Source organism: Gossypium arboreum, chromosome 7 (assembly GCF_025698485.1).
Source record: "Gossypium arboreum isolate Shixiya-1 chromosome 7, ASM2569848v2, whole genome shotgun sequence".
Classification (NCBI taxonomy): domain Eukaryota; kingdom Viridiplantae; phylum Streptophyta; class Magnoliopsida; order Malvales; family Malvaceae; genus Gossypium; species Gossypium arboreum.
This window is the reverse complement of record NC_069076.1, coordinates 63,609,501-63,627,308: the sequence shown is the minus strand read 5'-3', so window position 1 is coordinate 63,627,308 and position 17,808 is coordinate 63,609,501. Positions and strand designations below refer to the sequence as shown.

Here is a 17,808-nt window from a genome sequence, read left to right as displayed (position 1 = left end):
AACACGGCCTGGACTTCCTCATACGAGTAGGCCACATGGCTGTGTCAATTTGGCAGATTCGAAGCATGATTCACACGGGCGTGTCACACGGGCATGTCCATATTGAGCCCAAGTTGAGTCCAATTCAGAAAAGGCTAATTTTGAGGATTTTTAGGCATTCTAAAGCCTATAAATATGCCTTAAAGGAAGAGAAAAAGGGGGGCACGGAGAGGAAGGAAGGAATTACTCGAAGGAAGTTGATTGATCCATCTCTGAAGCTGGAGTCACCATCAAGACTGAAGATCTCCCCTCAATTTCCCCTCAGGAGTTTTGGGTTTTCTTTATGTTTTGTATTCATTATTCTTCTAAGATTTTTTCCTTTTTATTTATGAACTAAATCCCTTAAATACCTAAGGGGAATGAAACCTAAGATGAATCTTGTTATTATTTTTTGAATTGTATGATAAATATTTAACTTGTTCTTTCTTAATTATGTGTCCTTAATTCTTGTTTTGATATCCCAGGATACTGATTCAAGATAAGCTCTTTTTCAGAGGAGGAATAGACCCTGTCTAAGAGTACATTTGTCATAATTAAGCGGAGTTGTTTGCGCGCCTAGACATAGGGTGACAAGATTTTGCTGGATTGGGGTGAAACTTAATAAGGGGATCCATAGATCAAATTAATGCAACCCTAGAGTGTTAATTAGAGAAAAGTCTCAATTATTCAATCTAGGGATTAGACGTTATTAGTCTTGAATAGGGTTAATAACATAACTTAGGGATCTCTACGGACCAAGTTAAATGAACAAATCGTCCAATTTGGAGCCAGAATAACAAGTACAGTCTAGGTGGATTTTTCCTTAGGTATTGTCTTAATTCAATTGTTTTCCAAAAGTAATCCCTCAATTCCATTCTTTGTGAATTCTTAGATTAGTTGATTAGTTAGTTAAAACAAAACCCCCTTATTCTTAGGCTAGATAATAAAAAGACAGTCATTACTAGTACTTTTAGTTCCTTTGGGTTCGACAATCCGGTCTTGCCAAAACTATACTACTGTTCGATAGGTACACTTGCCTGTATCACGATAATAGTTAGTTTCAAGAACGATTAATTATAAATATTTAAAACTTACGTGTCACGAAAATCGCGATCAAGTTTTTGGCCCCGTTGCCGGAGAACTAAGATATTAGGAACGCTCAATTTTTATTACTTTAGCCATTTATTTTTCTTGCAATTTAATTTAATTTTTTTATTATTTATTAATTTACTTTTTCTTTCTCTTGGTAAGTTTTTATAGTTTATGACTAGAAGAAACCTGTGAGGACCATTACTTTTTGACGAAGAAATCGATCACACAGTTCGCAAAAACCAAAGAGAAATAAGGCGAAGCTTAAGATACAAAGAGAACAAGCAAGAGGACGATACTCAACCCCCAACCGAAGAGATGGCTAAAAACCAAGACAATTAGCTTTCTCCTGTAATTGTAGTTAATCAAAATCCTGCTCCACGCACTATGTATGATTATGCTAAACCTTCTTTAATAGGAACTGAATCGAGCATAGTTAGACCTGCTGTAGCTATAAATACTTTTGAACTAAAACCTAACACTATTCAAATAATACAGCAATTTGTTCAGTTTGATGGTTTGCAGGATCAGGATCCCAACGCTCACTTAGCAAACTTCTTGGAACTATGCGATACATTTAAAATTAATGGTGTTTCTGATGATGCCATTCGTCTTCTGTTATTCCCTTTTTCATTGAGAAACAAAGCTAAACAGTGGTTGAACTCATTACCACAAGGGTCAATCACTACTTGGGAACAAATGACCAAAAAATTTCTATTAAAATATTTTCCGCAGACTAAAACAGCCAAATTACATAATGATATCTTTTCGTTTGTACAGATGGACTTAGAAACTCTTTACGATGCATGAGAGAGATACAAGGACTTACTGAGAAGGTGCCCTCACCATGGGTTACCACTTTGGCTTCAGGTTCAAACATTTCGTAATGGCCTGAATCTTTCGACTCGGTAAATGGTTGACACAGCTGCTAGCGGAACTATCAATAATAAAACACCTAAAGATGCTTATGAGTTTATAGAGGAGATGTCATTGAATAACTATTAGTGGCAAGTAATGAGGACAAAACCAACGAAAATAGTCGGTGTTTATAATGTCGATTCGGTCACCATGCTCTCTAATCAGGTAGAACTCTTGAATAAGAAAATTGATGATTTTCTTAGTTCTTCACAAGTTCACCTAGTAATGCAGTGCGAAGCAAGTAGAGGTAGATCAAGCAATTCGGAATACCAACCTTATGGCCACAACATGGATAACGAGCAGTTAAATTACATGGGTAATAATTCTCGATCTCAAAATAATCCATATAGTAACACTTATAATACAGGTTGGAGGAACCACCCAAATTTTTCATGGGGAGGCCAAGGAAATTAGAGACCACCTCCAGGCTACCAACAACTACCATACCAACAGGAAAAGAAGCCGAACCTTGAAGAGATGCTCTCAAAGTTTATATCGGTGTCAGAAACTCATTTCCAGAACACCAAGACAGCACTTAAAAATCAACAAGCGTTGATCCAAGGGCTCGAAACTTAGATAGGCCAGCTTTCCAAACTAATCTCCAAACGACCAAAAGGTAGATTGCCAAGTAATACTAAACCTAACCCAAGGGAATAACTCAATGCAATTAATGTTCAAGATGAAGAAGGATTCGTTGAGCCTGAGCCAGAACCGAGGTAAGAAACTATGGTAAGCAGAGGCCAAGGTGAGGTAGATCATAATAAAAACAAATCAGTGAATGTCGAATATAAAACTCGAGTGCCATACCCCAACGCGTCAAGGAAAGACCGCTCAGATGAAAAATTTGGTAAATTCCCTAAACTCTTAAAAAAATTACACATTAACTTCCCGTTTATTGAAGCTCTATCACAGATGCCAAACGTAATGAAATTTTTAAAGGAGCTTTTAGCAAATAAGCTGAAGTTGGACAAGGCGTCGCATGTGGAACTAAACGCAGTTTGCTCAACTATTCTAAAAAATAAGCTACCGAACAAATTAAAAGATCCAAGGAGTTTTACAATTCCTTGCTTAATTGGTAGTTTAGATGTTAATAATGCATTAGCTGATTTAGGGGCTAGTATTAACGTCATGCCCTACAAAATGTTCAAACAATTAGGTCTTAGGAAACCCAAACAGACTAGGATGAGCATTCAATTAGCAGATAAACTATAAGATTTCCTAGGGGTATTATTGAAGATGTGCTAGTTAAAATCGATAAATTTATATTTCCCGTGGACTTCATTGTTCTAGACATAAAAGAGGATAGCAACACTCTTTTAATTCTAGGAAGGCCTTTTTTAGTAACTGCTAAAACGATCATTGATGTTGGCACAGGTGAACTCACACTCCGTGTGGGAGACGAAACAATCACTCTTCAAGCTCGCAATTCTGGCAACACATCAAAAATTGAAGGTGATCGTTTAACCCATTCTACTAAAACTAACAATATGGTGCAACTTACTTTGGAAGAAATGAGTCTGAAGGAATACATGAGCCATTCTCAGGAAATGGTAGAGGACCTATTCATGAAGAACGAAGGCTACAAATCGATGAGCTAGATGAATGGAGGACGCATAAACCAAGAATGCATGATAAACCAGAACTACACCAGAATAAGCTCAACACCAGAACAAGCTCAACACCTTCCCACATCAACTTAAGGTTGGAGATAAAGTCTTATTAGATGCTGCAGATCCTCACATTGTCACTACCACACCGAATGAAGAAATCCTTCTTACAGTACTTGGCATTTTCCTATTTGGTACAGTCGAGGTAAGTCATCCCAAGTTCGGTACTTTTAAGGTAAAAAACACCCGTTTGAAACCTTATTTTGATGAGAATGATAGCAGGAATGAGGAGTATAAACTCTTCGAACCACCATGACCATTCAATGGAGAGGTAAGTCGAGCTTAGACAATAAATAAGCGCTTCTCGGGAGGCAACCCGAGCACTAACTGTATTAACTTCTTTAAAATTTAGTCTTCAACTCCTAACTTTCTAACGGAGCTCTTGAATACAGGTTTTCCACAGAGACACGGCCAAGCATATCGGAGTGCTTAGGGCCGTGTGAAAATAGGGCAACGATATTCCCAAACATGGGCTACGGTAAAATGCCACGGCTGTGCGACATGGCCGTGGTCGAACCTGCCAAAACAAAACGGGCGTGTAACACGCCTGTGTGGAAAAACCATGGGTGAGCCTGTTAAAACAGCATGGGCGTGCGACACTCCCGTGTCTAGCACCCGTGGTCGAACCTGTTAGATTGTTACGGGCGTGGGTCTACATACACGGGCGTGGGAGAAGCGAACAATGCCAGACACGGCCGTGCGACACAACCGTGTGCACCCATATGCCCAAGGAACACGGGCGTGTACTAAATGTCAGACGTGCCCAAACTCAAAATTCATGCATCACACAGGTTGAAATTGGAGAACACGGGTGTGTTACCTGGCCATGTGCCCCAAAATCTATAAATAGGCTGCACAATTCATTGTCTTCTTCACCCAAAAACCCTAACCCTAGCCACTGCAAGTCCACACGTCCTCCCCGCCACGCCCGTGCGCCACTTCTAACTTCATTCCTAACACTTATTCTTCCATTTTTTAGCGTTTGTTCACTCTTTTACCTTTCACTCCACGTATTTTTAATGCTATAATCTTCATGTATCTCACACTATGCTATCATTCAAGTTTCATTTCTTTTAAGATTAGTTATCATTCATTCCCTATAACATATTTGTATGAAACTCTCATGCCTTACTCACCTATTCTAAATCAATATTCATAGTTTTCAATTATTTTTTGTTATTTACCATTACAACTCATGCCATTTGCTAAATTTATGCTCTGTACATTTCCATTAAATTCCTGGCCATTTTTACTCATATCACCATGCTAGTTCCACAAAAGTATGCCATTGAACTTATTGTTTTAGTTAGTTTTAGTAATTGTGGCTGAAATTATGATTTTTATTTAAAATTTTTCTTCGTTTTACTTTGACCACTCATCAAGACAACTTGATGATTCTATTTGCAGGTACCATGTCATCTTCACGTGGTAAAAAGGCCGATGTCCCTGCTTCAAAGAAAAAGAAGGGAGCGTCATCTTCCTCGGGTCCTTCCACAGAAGTTCGTCACCCTTTCCTGAGGTTCCCCATCGGGCCCCAAGAAGAACTATTCCAAATATTCTGGGTCTGACCTTTAATTGCGAGCTGCTGCATCAACTGGGCTGTGGTAGAACAAGTTTAATTGGCTGAAGCGATTCGGGCCCTCCTAACCATCGACCCTTGGGAGCTTTTCTTTGGGATCATGGAGCCAACGTATCTAGAGCTTACGATGGAATTATTACCCACACTTCATCTTCAGACCGTGATGACGAACTACGATGATCCCAGCACGGTCTAATTTTGCCTAGGCGGATTAGTCCGCCAGCTCAGCGTCCCAAAATTCAGTACGGTGCTGGGTTTATATACGGAGGAATTCAAGGAGGAGAATGACTTACATGCTCTCAACCGCCACATCCATCGTTCTCCTTCACGGTGCTAGGACGCACTAGTACCAGATGGAGCCACCTACAATCCTAGCCACTCCAAGGCATCGGCTCTCCCTCCATATCTGAGGTACCTACATCCCATTTTGGCTCACACGATTGCAGGAAGGCGAGAGAGCACCAGCGTCGTCAACACCCACGACGCCTACTTTTTATGGTGTATGTCGCACGAGTACGTCATTGACCTTGCCTATTTCATCGCCCTCGCAATTCAGCACCAGACGAAGCGGCATAAGAAGGGGGTCATCTCCATTGGCCCCTATGTTACTCGGTTGGCTCAACACTTCGGCCTCCTTAGCACCGCTACCTAGGAATCATCGTTAACCCTCATTGGTCAGATGTCTCCCCAAGGCATCTCGAGCATGCTTAGTATGCGGACGATAGAAAAGCGCCGAGGAACCTACCCTTCTCAATATCGTCTAGCCCAATCTACCGAGGAGGAAGGATATTCCTGATGATGTCCCTCTACAGCACGAGGACCTTCCGTCTCAACCACCACCACCCTCTCATCTAGTTCATACGGCGGCTTTATATGCTGACATCTCTGAGCGCCTCACTCGATTCGAGTAGTAGTGTTTTCAATGATTTGACAACATTGATGCTACTCTACAGCAGATTTGTCAGCACCTCCACATCTCATTGCCAATCCCACCTCGCGAACCATCCAGCGATGAAGATGTTTAAAGACATTTACTTATTATTTTATGTTTTAATTTTTATTAAAACTACTTTTTATTTTTCATTAGACTTTAGAATTTGATTTTTTTTAATCATCAATTTCGGTTATTTCTTTATGATTAATTATTCTTCCTAATATCCCCTAAAAAGTTCCTTATTTTATCACAGTTATATAAAGCCCCTAAGCTCATCATTGCATAGGAACTAAAAACTCCACCGGGAACGGTTCTTCACGACTACCATGTCCTGATCGACCACGACCATAGCTACCACTAGATATAATATTCTTTTGGCGCAGGACTTATGGACTAATGAACCTCTACCACTGCCGGAGTATCGTCCTCCACTTGCACCGATTACTCTCCAAAACTCCAGTTCGAGGAATTCATCATACAAGAAGTTTCACTTCTCTCCCTATCTTCTTTCTATATTCTTATATCTATCTTTGTACATTGAGGGCAATGTACATCTTAAGTGTGGGGGGTATTTACTTCATTTCCCTATTAGAAAAATCCCTAAATGACTGCCTTGTTCTCTTGAAAAGCTATTATATCATATTTAGGATAAATTTTAATTGATTTATGATTTTGATTGATATATCTTGAATTAAAATATAGGCATTTATCCATTGATTGTTTAAACTTTAAGACATTAGAGAATCAAGCATGATAAGTTGATTTTTAAGAATTAAAAATCTTAGGTTGTTTCCCCAAAGTTTAGGTATTACTTTGAGTTGGAATTCACAAGTTTTAAACATCAAAAAGCCATAATTTGTGTGAGATTTTTGAGCCTTTTGAGAATCTATCAATTCTTTCATGCTCACTTTTATTATTGCTTTGAGTGCGTCAGTATTGAACTGTTATTCTAGAACTTGCTTGATTATGCATGTCAAGACCACACCATTTAATTTGATATGTCAAAATGATTAAGGCACTTAAGATTAACCCACTCATGACATGAAAAGCCTACCTCCACGATTAACCCCTAGTAAACCCCCTTGAGCCTAACAAACCATTTCTTGTATTACCCTTAATATTAACCCTTAACCCATTATTGTTGAAATCCCCTAAATTAATATGATCCCCATTTTTGTCAAGGTTTGAATTGAAATAGTTGCTTAACTTGTTTTATTCTATTTTGTAATTTAACTTGTTCTTAAAAAAATGTATACATATTAGTAGTAGTAATCTTTTGTTTTTGAGCTTAAGTATTTAATTCCATATTCTGATAAGAAGCTCTGTTGTACGCAAGTGATATTAAATCTTTTTCTAGTGAAGTGATTTTTCAATTCAATCTCGATTCTAACTTTTGCTTTCAGCCTGTGACCACACCCTCTAACCAAGCCTCATTACAACCTTCTAAAGACCTTTTGATTGATGTATCATCTCAATTTATAGTGGTGGAGATTTGATTTTCATGCAAGCCTATGGTAATAATTTTTCATTATTGACTATTGAGTGCTACAATTATTGTCCTTAAAACACCTCGAGTGATTTGAGTGAATCTTTAGTGAGGATGTGAAACTTTGTGATATTCTAAATCAAAGGTAATTACTTAGATGAGGAGAGACACCTATGTTTACATGATTAAATACTCAACTTGGAATGTTTGAAACTTTTATGTTCTTTTAGTTGAATTCTCAATGTATGATTACCTATGGATTATTTTGAGATATTTTCGATAAAGATTATAAGTTGAGAAAGATTTATTTTGATTATGAGTTGAGGATTTTGCTTGAGGACAAGCAAATGCTTAAGTGTGGGGGTATTTGATAAACCGTAATATATACATATTTTTACCCCATGCTTAACGCATTTTATGGATGATTTTCCCTTAGAATTGGTGAATTCGATGCTCCTAACGCTTTAATTTCATGTTTTATACTTAGGAGAGCATAGAAGAGCGAAAGGAATGAGAAACGGGCCAAAAACAGAGAAAATGGGTCAAAGTACAAAATCAACACGGCCTGGACTTCCTCACACGGGCAGACTACACGGCTGTGTCAATTTGGCAGATTCGAATCATGATTCACACGGGCGTGTCCCTACCGAGCCCAAGTTGAGTCCAATTTGGAAAAGGCTAATTTTGAGGGTTTTTAGGCATTCTAAAGCCTATAAATACTCTTTAAATGAAGAGAAAAAGGGGGGCATGGAGAGGAAGGAAGGAATTACTCGAAGGAAGCCGATTGATCCATCTCAGAAACTAGAGTCACCATCAAGACTAAAGATCTCCCTTCAATTTCCCCTCAGGAGTTTTGGGTTTTCTTTATGTTTTGTATTCGTTATTCTTCTGAGATGTTTTCCTTTTTAGTTATGAACTAAATCCCCTAAATACCTAAGGGGAATGAAACCTAAGACGAATCTTGTTATTATTTTCTGAATTGTATGATAAATATTTAACTTGTTCTTAATTATGTGTTCTTAATTCTTGTTTTGATATCCCAGGATATTGATTCAAGATAAGCTCTTATTTAGAGGAGGAATAGACCCTGTCTAAGAGTACATTTGTCATAATTAAGCGGAGTTGTTTGCGCGCCTAGACATAGGGTGACAAGATTTTGCCGGATTAGGGTGAAACCTAATAAGGGGATCCATAGATCGAGTTAACGCAACCCTAGAGTGTTAATTAGAGAAAAGTCTCAATTATCCAATCTAGGGATTAGACATTATTAGTCTTGAATAGGGATAACAACATAACTTAGGGATCTCTACGGAACAAGTTAAATGAATAAATCGTCCGATTCGGAGCCAGAATAACAAGTACAGTCTAGGTGGATTTTTCCTTAGGTGTTGTCTTAATTCAATCATTTTCCAAAAGTAAACCCCCAATTCCATTCTCTTTGAATTCTTAGATTAATTAATTAGTTAGTTAAAATAAAACCCTCTTATTCTTAGGCTAGATAATAAAAAGACAGTCATTACTAGTACTTTTAGTTCCTTTAGGTTCGACAATTCGGTCATGCTAAAACTATACTACTGTTCAATAGGTACAGTTGCCTGCATCGCGATAATAGTTAGTTTCAAGAACGATTAATTATAAATATTTAAAACTTACTTGTCACGAAAATCGCGATCAGTTCAAATATGAAATCTAGAAACTCAGTCACAAAAAAAAAATGAGTCATTGAATATTTTCGTAGGAGCGCTTCTCATTGAGTCATCCCGTATTTTTGAATATCTCTAGTAAGCTTGTTGCTGCCAGTGCATATGTTGCATTATGCCTATCAATTTTTTTGACAACTCATCTTAAATATCTCGGTGAGGCGATTGAGTTCTGAACATTGACGTTGTCATGTCAGATTCAGTTGCTGGTTCCATTGGTTTTGCCTTATCAGGGATTTCAGCTAACTGTATTGGTTCAATCTCTGTGGGATCTTCTTCTTCTTTGGGATCCTCGCTCTCTTCAACTCGTTGCTGGAGAAAAGAATCTCTGGCTATTCTGTAGAGGTCCCAATCACACCCAATCTGTAATTGTACCCTGACTATAACCTGTCTTCTTTACGTTTGCAAGAATTTTAGCTTTCAAGCACAAAATTGTTATTATAAAGGGAAAATAAGCTGGGCCAGAACGTCTAGCGGCACAATTTCGCATTTCTCTCAGAATTATTCTTCCCATATCAATGGTCTTTCTAGTTAAAATCGAGTATAATAAGACCATTTGCTCTAATGAAATTTTAGTCCCATGTGAAATAGGCATAAGGCGAAATCGAATGAAATAGAACCATACCTTCGCCAGTGGTGTCAAATATTCTCTGTGACAAGTGTGAATTTGTTGCTTTGACACAATGCACTTAGAACCTGGAACTGCAACTTCCTTGAGAATTTCTTGTAAATTTTAAGTCTCAATATTTCTCATCAAGGAAGAATATTCATCATCTTCAAAATCAGGTAATTCAAAGAATTCATTAATAGCGTTTGAGGTTATTGGTACCTTGATTCCTCGAACGAAAACTTCCGTCAATTCATTTAAGGTCAAATTCGCATAAATTCACGAATTAATTTATCATCTGCACTCGGTCTTCTATCACAAAACAACTCCCAATTGAGAGCTTCAGTAATTTTCGAATGCGAACCATGAAATCAATATAGCTGCTTTCTTTCAGTGAAAAGCCTTTTTCTGGGTGCATCTGTGGATTTTTGAAAATGCTTTCGTATCTTGCTTTGGCTTCTTCACAGTGGAATTTGTTTTGTGATTCGTCAATTTGGACAGAGGCACGAGTTCTTTTGCGAGGAATGATTAACCTGAATATAAGATAGAAACAAATATTTTCTCAAAAATTCAATTAGTATAAAATACTAACAATTAAATAAATTGAAAAATTAAATAAAATTGAATTTTGGGAGAAAAATTTGTCTTACCACCTTTATATAAAAATTAAGAACTCAAAAAAAGTAAATCTAAAGCAAAAGAGGTCGGTTAGAGATGGTTGTAGGGTGTCTTGATGGTGTGATGCGATAGGCAAGGTGTTGGTCCAAGTAGCAAGGCATGGAGTGAGCAGATGCGCGGGCAGCAGGTAGCACTATCAGGCAAGCAGCAAGGCTGGTGCATTGGTGCACGCAAGCGGATGCATGAGAGCAAGTCTGGCGCGAGTGGCGATAGTGGCGTAAGCTGCTGGGTTTGTGCATGAGCTGCTAGCCGAATGAGGCTACTACTAGCCGTGAGAGTGCCGTGTGGAGCTGGGCAGTGTTGCGGCTAGAGAGTTGGGAGATGTGACACTAAGAGATTCGGTACTTGGTGGGTTTTGGATGTTAAGATTGATGGAGGGATGGGTAAATGGAGGTTGGTTTGATGAGTGATGAATGATGGAGAAGGTTGACGGTATTTTTAGTGAAAAGAGTAGGAGTTTAACTAGATTTCTCAGAACAATTTAACAATTAAAATATTCTGAGTTCTAATTCTACACAAAGTTAATAACAATTAATAATTAATATAATACATATTAAATTATTATTTGTTATTTGTTTATTAAAATAAAAATTATTAAATAAAATATGATCAAATTTGAACTAATCCTAATTCTATGCAAAATTGATAATATTTATTATTATCATCTTACTTATTAAATTAAATTAAAAATTTATTCTAGATGCTTTTGAAAATATTTACAAAAAGAGATATCTAATTTTAATATTTACAAAAAGAGCAACCAAATTTTGAAAATAATTCAATTAAGTACCTAGACTTAAAGAAAATTTGAAATTGAGTTGCAATTAAAACTTGGATCAAAGTTGACCCTTTTTTATTTGAAAAACTAAAAATTTATTTTGTTATTTAGGTAATAATTTCTTGAAAGATTATGTTAAAAGCAATTCCCAAGAATGATTGGGGTCACAAGCGGCTCCGCTTAAGTTCCAATTTCCTAGATAGGATTTATTTAAACATACTATTCCCAAAAATATACCCTAAATTTAAAATGAAAAACAAAAAAAATTAAATATCTGAGAAAATGAATGAGATTTGATCCTGTTCAATTTTATCCCCCTAGTAATGTTTTAAGCGCTGAGCATTGACTCAAAAATTACCTCCCTTACTTTGAAGTTCGACAATTCTATATCGAAAAACTTGGTGATTCATAAATGGACCGAACCAACGTGATTTTAATTTACCTGGAAAGAACCTTAATCTAGAATTGAAAAACAAGACTTGCTGACCTGCTTCAAATTCTTAAACCCGAATGTGCTTGTCAAGCCATCTTTTAAGTCTTCCCTTGAATAGTTTGGCATTCTCGTATGAGAACATTCAGAATTCTTCTAGCTCATTGAGTTAAAGCATCTGTTTCTCTTTAGCAAGCTTAAGATCCAAGATGAGTTGTTGGAGAGCCCAATAAGCTTTATGCTCTAACTCCAATGGTGGATAACAGGCTTTCCCAAAGACCAACCTATAGGGTAAAACCCCTAACGGTGTCTTATATGTTGTCCTGTAGGCCCATAAAGCATTATCCAGTCTTTTGGACCAATCTCGTCAGTTCAGGCAAACTACCTACTTGATTATACCATTGATCTATTTGTTTGCCAATTCAGCTTGCCCATTCGTCTGCGGATGGTAGGCTGTGGCAACATTGTGCTTCACTTCATGTTTGTTGAGTAACCATTTCAACCATTTGTTCACAAAATGGGACCTTTCATCACTGATGATAGCTCTCTGGGTTCTAAATGTAGCACCCCAAACCCTGCCCAGAAGTTATGGTCGGATCCGGTATGCCACATCAAAAACGTAAAAAAAAATTTCCATTCTAAGTCTAGAAAATCATACTTGATGTTCAAAAGATTAATTCATTAAGGGTTAAAGTGAATGGAAGTCATGCACCGTAGGAAACCGAAAAGAGGTGAGTCCATCGGATCGCTAATACCAAGCTCCTTCGGATCCAATCCTAGACATGCATACCGCCATTGCCACACCTTAACGTCATGGATATTTCTAGGAAACCGATTTGATTAAGTCATTTTTAGGAAAAGTGGTTAATTTTGGAAAATACTTTTATTGCGGAAGCTTTGCTTGTTGTCGTGTTATTTTGAAATCAACTGTTGTTTTTGAAAACGCGCCTTAAAGCTATCCAATTTCAACAGTTAAAATAAGTAATACATATCTTAGTAATACATATTAAAACCATCAAAAATAATTAAGCGGCCTTATTACATTTAAAAACCCAAAACTTCAAACGTAAATAAAAGGATGTCCAGTTCATCAGAAGAAAATCAAACTTTCAGAATAGGTGGCCACTCCGAATTCCCTCACAGCTCCAAGCCCACTATGGTTGGGGATTTCCTGCGTGGATGAAAATAAAAGGGGTGAGTTTGGGGAAACTCAGTGTGTAAATTAACCTAACCATAGCCTATATCAGCTCAACCCACAGAAACATAATAAGTTGGCCTTAGCCCAGAACAGAATTCAGAATAAAGCCCATAGGCCCATAACAGAACAGAACAGGTATTACATGTTTATGCAGAAACCCAACCATATCCCACCGTATACACCCCCGTACCAACCTTACACCGTGTGGGGAGATAACTCGACCCATCCAACCGCTACACACCACAGAATTTGCAGCATGGCTGCCAGAATAGATAATGTGACAGAGTCACCAGATACAGATAATCATGGCAAGGCCACTAGAACAGATATCTGTGGCAGAGCCACCAGATCAGATATTTGTGGCAGAGCCACCAGATCAGATATTTGTGGCAGAGCCACCAGATCAGATATTTGTGGCATAGCCACCAGAACGCTTCCTCCATAATATAACCCATGTCCCCATGAAACAGATATATAATCATGGCATACATCATACAGAATCAGATCGTCATGCTTTTCAGTCAAAATTAACCCTAGAGGTATAACGGTAATTTTACACCTAGGGGTATAACAGTAATTTTCCATACATAGGGGTATTATAGTAATTTAGCTACTTTTAGCGTTTTTTATGCATATCCTAACTATTTACATACTATCAGAACACTTACAACAAGATACTTTCCGAATTGGGCCGTTGGCCTATGAACCGATCTTTGGCCCATTAAGCCCAAATTATCAAAATGTACGAAATCGCAGCGTCTTTGCGTTTATTACTTTAGATTACCAAATATACAAACCCAACTATCTTACGAGCATTCAGACATCAAAAATTCCCAAAATACCGACTTTTCGGCATTTCGCTTTTCGCTTTTGCCAATCTAGTCTATGAGAGGGTGTCGATTACACACTGCTTGCACGATATGTTGACGAGATCCACACACGAACCGCCTACAATTGGATTACTAACACGTTAATCTAACTATTCAAATACAAACTACGTATTAACCCCTTACAATATTGGGCCAACCACACCTACAGATCATAGTAAGCTTATAAGAAATCAATAAGCAGCTCGTTAACAAATTTTTGTCAATGTTTACCACATAATCATAATTTCACTGCAAGCTGTCTTCCTGAGCAACAGTCACTAAATTATTTATAACTGGAGCTACGAAACTCCAAATCAAGTGCCGTTAATTTTCCCTGAAAATAGACTCATATATCTTTTATCCATAAAATTTTCAGAATTTTTGGTATGGCCAATCAATACCAGATTTTTCTTAAAGTTTCCCATGTTTCACTGTTTGACTAATCTGACCACTCTTCATTACAAATCAAATTTATCATTGTACAGAATTCAAAATATGTTCTCGTTTATTTCATTAGAAACTAGACTCAATAAGCTTTAATTACATAATTTATTCAGCTTCTAATTCATCTCCCACAATTTATGGTGATTTTCCAAAGTCACGTTACTGCTGCTGTCCCAAGCAGATTTATTACCAAATCACTCTTTCACACATAACTTGCATGCATGTTATTTAAACATGTATATCACCAATCAATCATCACATATCTATGATTTTACTTAAGTATAATCTCCATTTCATCATTTTAAAGCACAACATGTTAGCTGATTTTTCCCTTTAACATCTAAGGCACATGCATGCTCATTTGTTTGGCTCAACTTCACCTATCTTCCATTTTTCATCAAAAGAACATGAAACAACAACCATTTCCTTCATTTTAATTCATGACTAAATGCTCACAACACAACTAAAAATCAAAATATACTTCAAAGTTAAGGTAGAATCAAGAAGAACTCATGAACCTCAAAATAGAAGCAAGGTACCAAGAACTTACCTTCAATTTTCCTCCTCCTAATGACCAAATACTCAAGAGCTTTCTCCTCTCCTTTCTCTTCTCTAACTTTCAGCTATGATGAACAAAGATGGACAAAACTTTGTTCTTTTCACCCCTTTTTCTTTTAATAAAACTTCATATTTCATCCATTTAATTCTTTAATACAAAAGACATGATATTCTTATCATGAAACATTTACCTAACCCATTATCATGAAATATTTACCTAACCCGTTATCATGGAACATTTACCTAACCTATTATCATGAAACATTTACCTAACCCATTATCATGGAACATTTACCTAACCTATTATCAATTTGTATCAATTTGTACCATAAATTATGGATATCAAGTGTACATTTTGTCTACAACAACATGATGGCTGGCCATTTCATGTAAAATGGGAGGTTTGTCATGCAAATCCTCCTATTTTGCACTCCTATTTATTTGGCCACTTCAATTTAGCCTATAGCATTTTCAAACATTTTCACATAGGTCCTATTTCATAATTTCACCCCCTTTTTCTTATTGAACAAAAATTAACTAAAATTGTTGGGTTCTATCTTAAGTTTGGGCTTTCTAGAGGCCCACTAACATAATTAAACATATGCCAACATTCACAGAATTCCCGAAAATTGGGGCGTTACTTAGCCTTGTGAATACATGCTTCTGCAAAAACTTCATCACAACCTTAGCATTTTCCGTCAAATATACCTCAACCTCAACCCACTTAGACATGTAATCCACTGCTACCAATATGTACTTGTGACCAAAATATTGAGGGAAAGGACCAAGGAAGTCGATACCCCAACATCGAATAATTCTACGTCAATGATGTTTGTTCAGGGCATCTCATTTCTATTGGTAATGTTTCCAACACTCTGGCATCGATCACAACTCCTTATGTAAGCATGCGTGTCTTTGAATAGTATTTTCCTAAAGAATTCGGCTTGCAATACTTTGGCCGCAGTACGTGTACCTCCAAAGTGTCCCCCACTCGAAACTGAGTGGCGATGATATAGAATTTTATGTACTTCATCTTCTACAATGCATCTCCTGATCATTTGATCTACACATTTCTTAAACAAATATGGATCTTCTCAAAAATAATACTTCACATCGTGAAGAAACTTTTTCTTTTGATGATACATCTTATCAATCGGCATTAAACCACAAACTAAAAAGTTAGCAATATCAGCTAACCAAAGGGTATTATGGACATGATTTACCTTCAGTATGTGTTCATCTGGGAATGTCTCCTGAATAGGTATAAGTGGAGAATTCCCTGCTTATGGCTCTAATCTGGACAAGTGGTCTACTACTTGGTTTTCTACTCCCTTTTGATCTTGAATTTCTAGATCGAACTCTTGAAGTAGAAGTACCCATCGGATCAATCTCGGCTTAGCATCTTTCTTGGCAAGTAAATACTTAATTGTGGAATGGCCCGTATAGATAGTCACTTTGGTACCTACAAGATAAGATCAAAACTTGTCAAAGGAAAACACAATAGCAATTAATTCTTTCTATATTATTGTATAATTCAACTGAGCTCTGATTAGAGTTTGACTTGCGTAGTAGATAGGGTGAAAAACTTTGTTCCTTCGTTGGCCCATCACAGCTCCTATCACGAAGTCACTTGCGTCACACATCAATTCAAAAGGCAATTCCCTGTCTAGTGTGACGATGATGGGTGCTAAAACTAACCGACTCTTCAAATCATTGAAAGCTTTTAAGCACTCCTCATCAAATTGCACATCGTGTCCTTCTCCAATAATTTGCATAAAGGTTTAGCAATTTTGGAGAAGTTCTTGATAAATCTTCGATAGAAACTGGTGTAGCCCAAAATACTCCTAACACCCTTTACAGATGTTGAAGGTGGGAGTTTCTTGATAACATATACCTTTGCTTTATCTACCTCGATTCTATGTTTTGTTATCCGATGCCCTAGAACAATACATTTTCGTACCATGAAATGACACTTTTCCCAGTTGAGTACAAGGTTTGTTTCTTTGCATTGCCTTAGTACCTTGGCTAGATTGGCTAGGCAATCATCATATGTATCTCCGAATACTGAAAAATCATCCATAAACACTTCAAAATACTTCTCAACCATGTCTGTAAAAATAGATATCATACATCTTTGAAATGTAGCAAGTGCATTACATAAACCAAGAATAACTTAGTCAGGGTTTTACTTAATCAAACATCTTACCAATGCTTATAACAACACAAACACAATTTTAATAAATTAAATAGACGAAATGCAATCAACCTAACATGAATTAAATTTAAGTCATATTAATTAAATTAAACATACCAACATCACAAATATTCACAGACATGTTCATTACAACAATAAAATTAAAAGGATAAGAAACAAGAATCAAATCTGGTGTTTCTCCGAGGCTTGACTAGTTTGCTCTGCTCCTTCTTCTTCGCTTGTCTTTGTTCAACTGCGACTTCCATGAACACTTAAATGACGCTTCCAATTTTGGTTGAAGGAATCTTTCTCAAGAGGTGAAATCAGCAAGGGAATGGGGAAGAAAATGAAGAACAACGGAAGGGGATTGAAGAGAGAAAGTGAAAGAGAAGTGAAAGGATGAGAGGTTTTGAGATGTGTTTCAAATGAGCAGACAAAGGGGTTTTTTATAGGTTGAGTAGGTTGCTAAAAATAGAAAAAAATCAGCAGCCATAGAGTCCCCCCATGGCCGGCCACACGTGTGGCAAGTTTGAAGGTTTCAAACTTGCTATTTTAAGGTAGGGGCAAATCTAGAAAGACATGAATAGTGGAGGGGTTTGAATGCAAATTCTAGGAGTCTTCAAGGATTATTTTGAAAGCCAAATAATCAGCCAAATAAGCT

At 37.1% G+C, this 17,808-nt stretch overlaps 1 non-coding gene across 1 annotated transcript; it reads right to left on the bottom strand.

Annotated features, from left to right (window-relative positions):
• Positions 1–1,855: 1,855 nt before the first annotated feature.
• LOC128296157 (small nucleolar RNA R71) lies at positions 1,856–1,961 on the bottom strand. Its single transcript, XR_008286705.1, has one exon. It is a non-coding gene; the product is annotated as a small nucleolar RNA R71 (small nucleolar RNA).
• Positions 1,962–17,808: the final 15,847 nt, after the last annotated feature.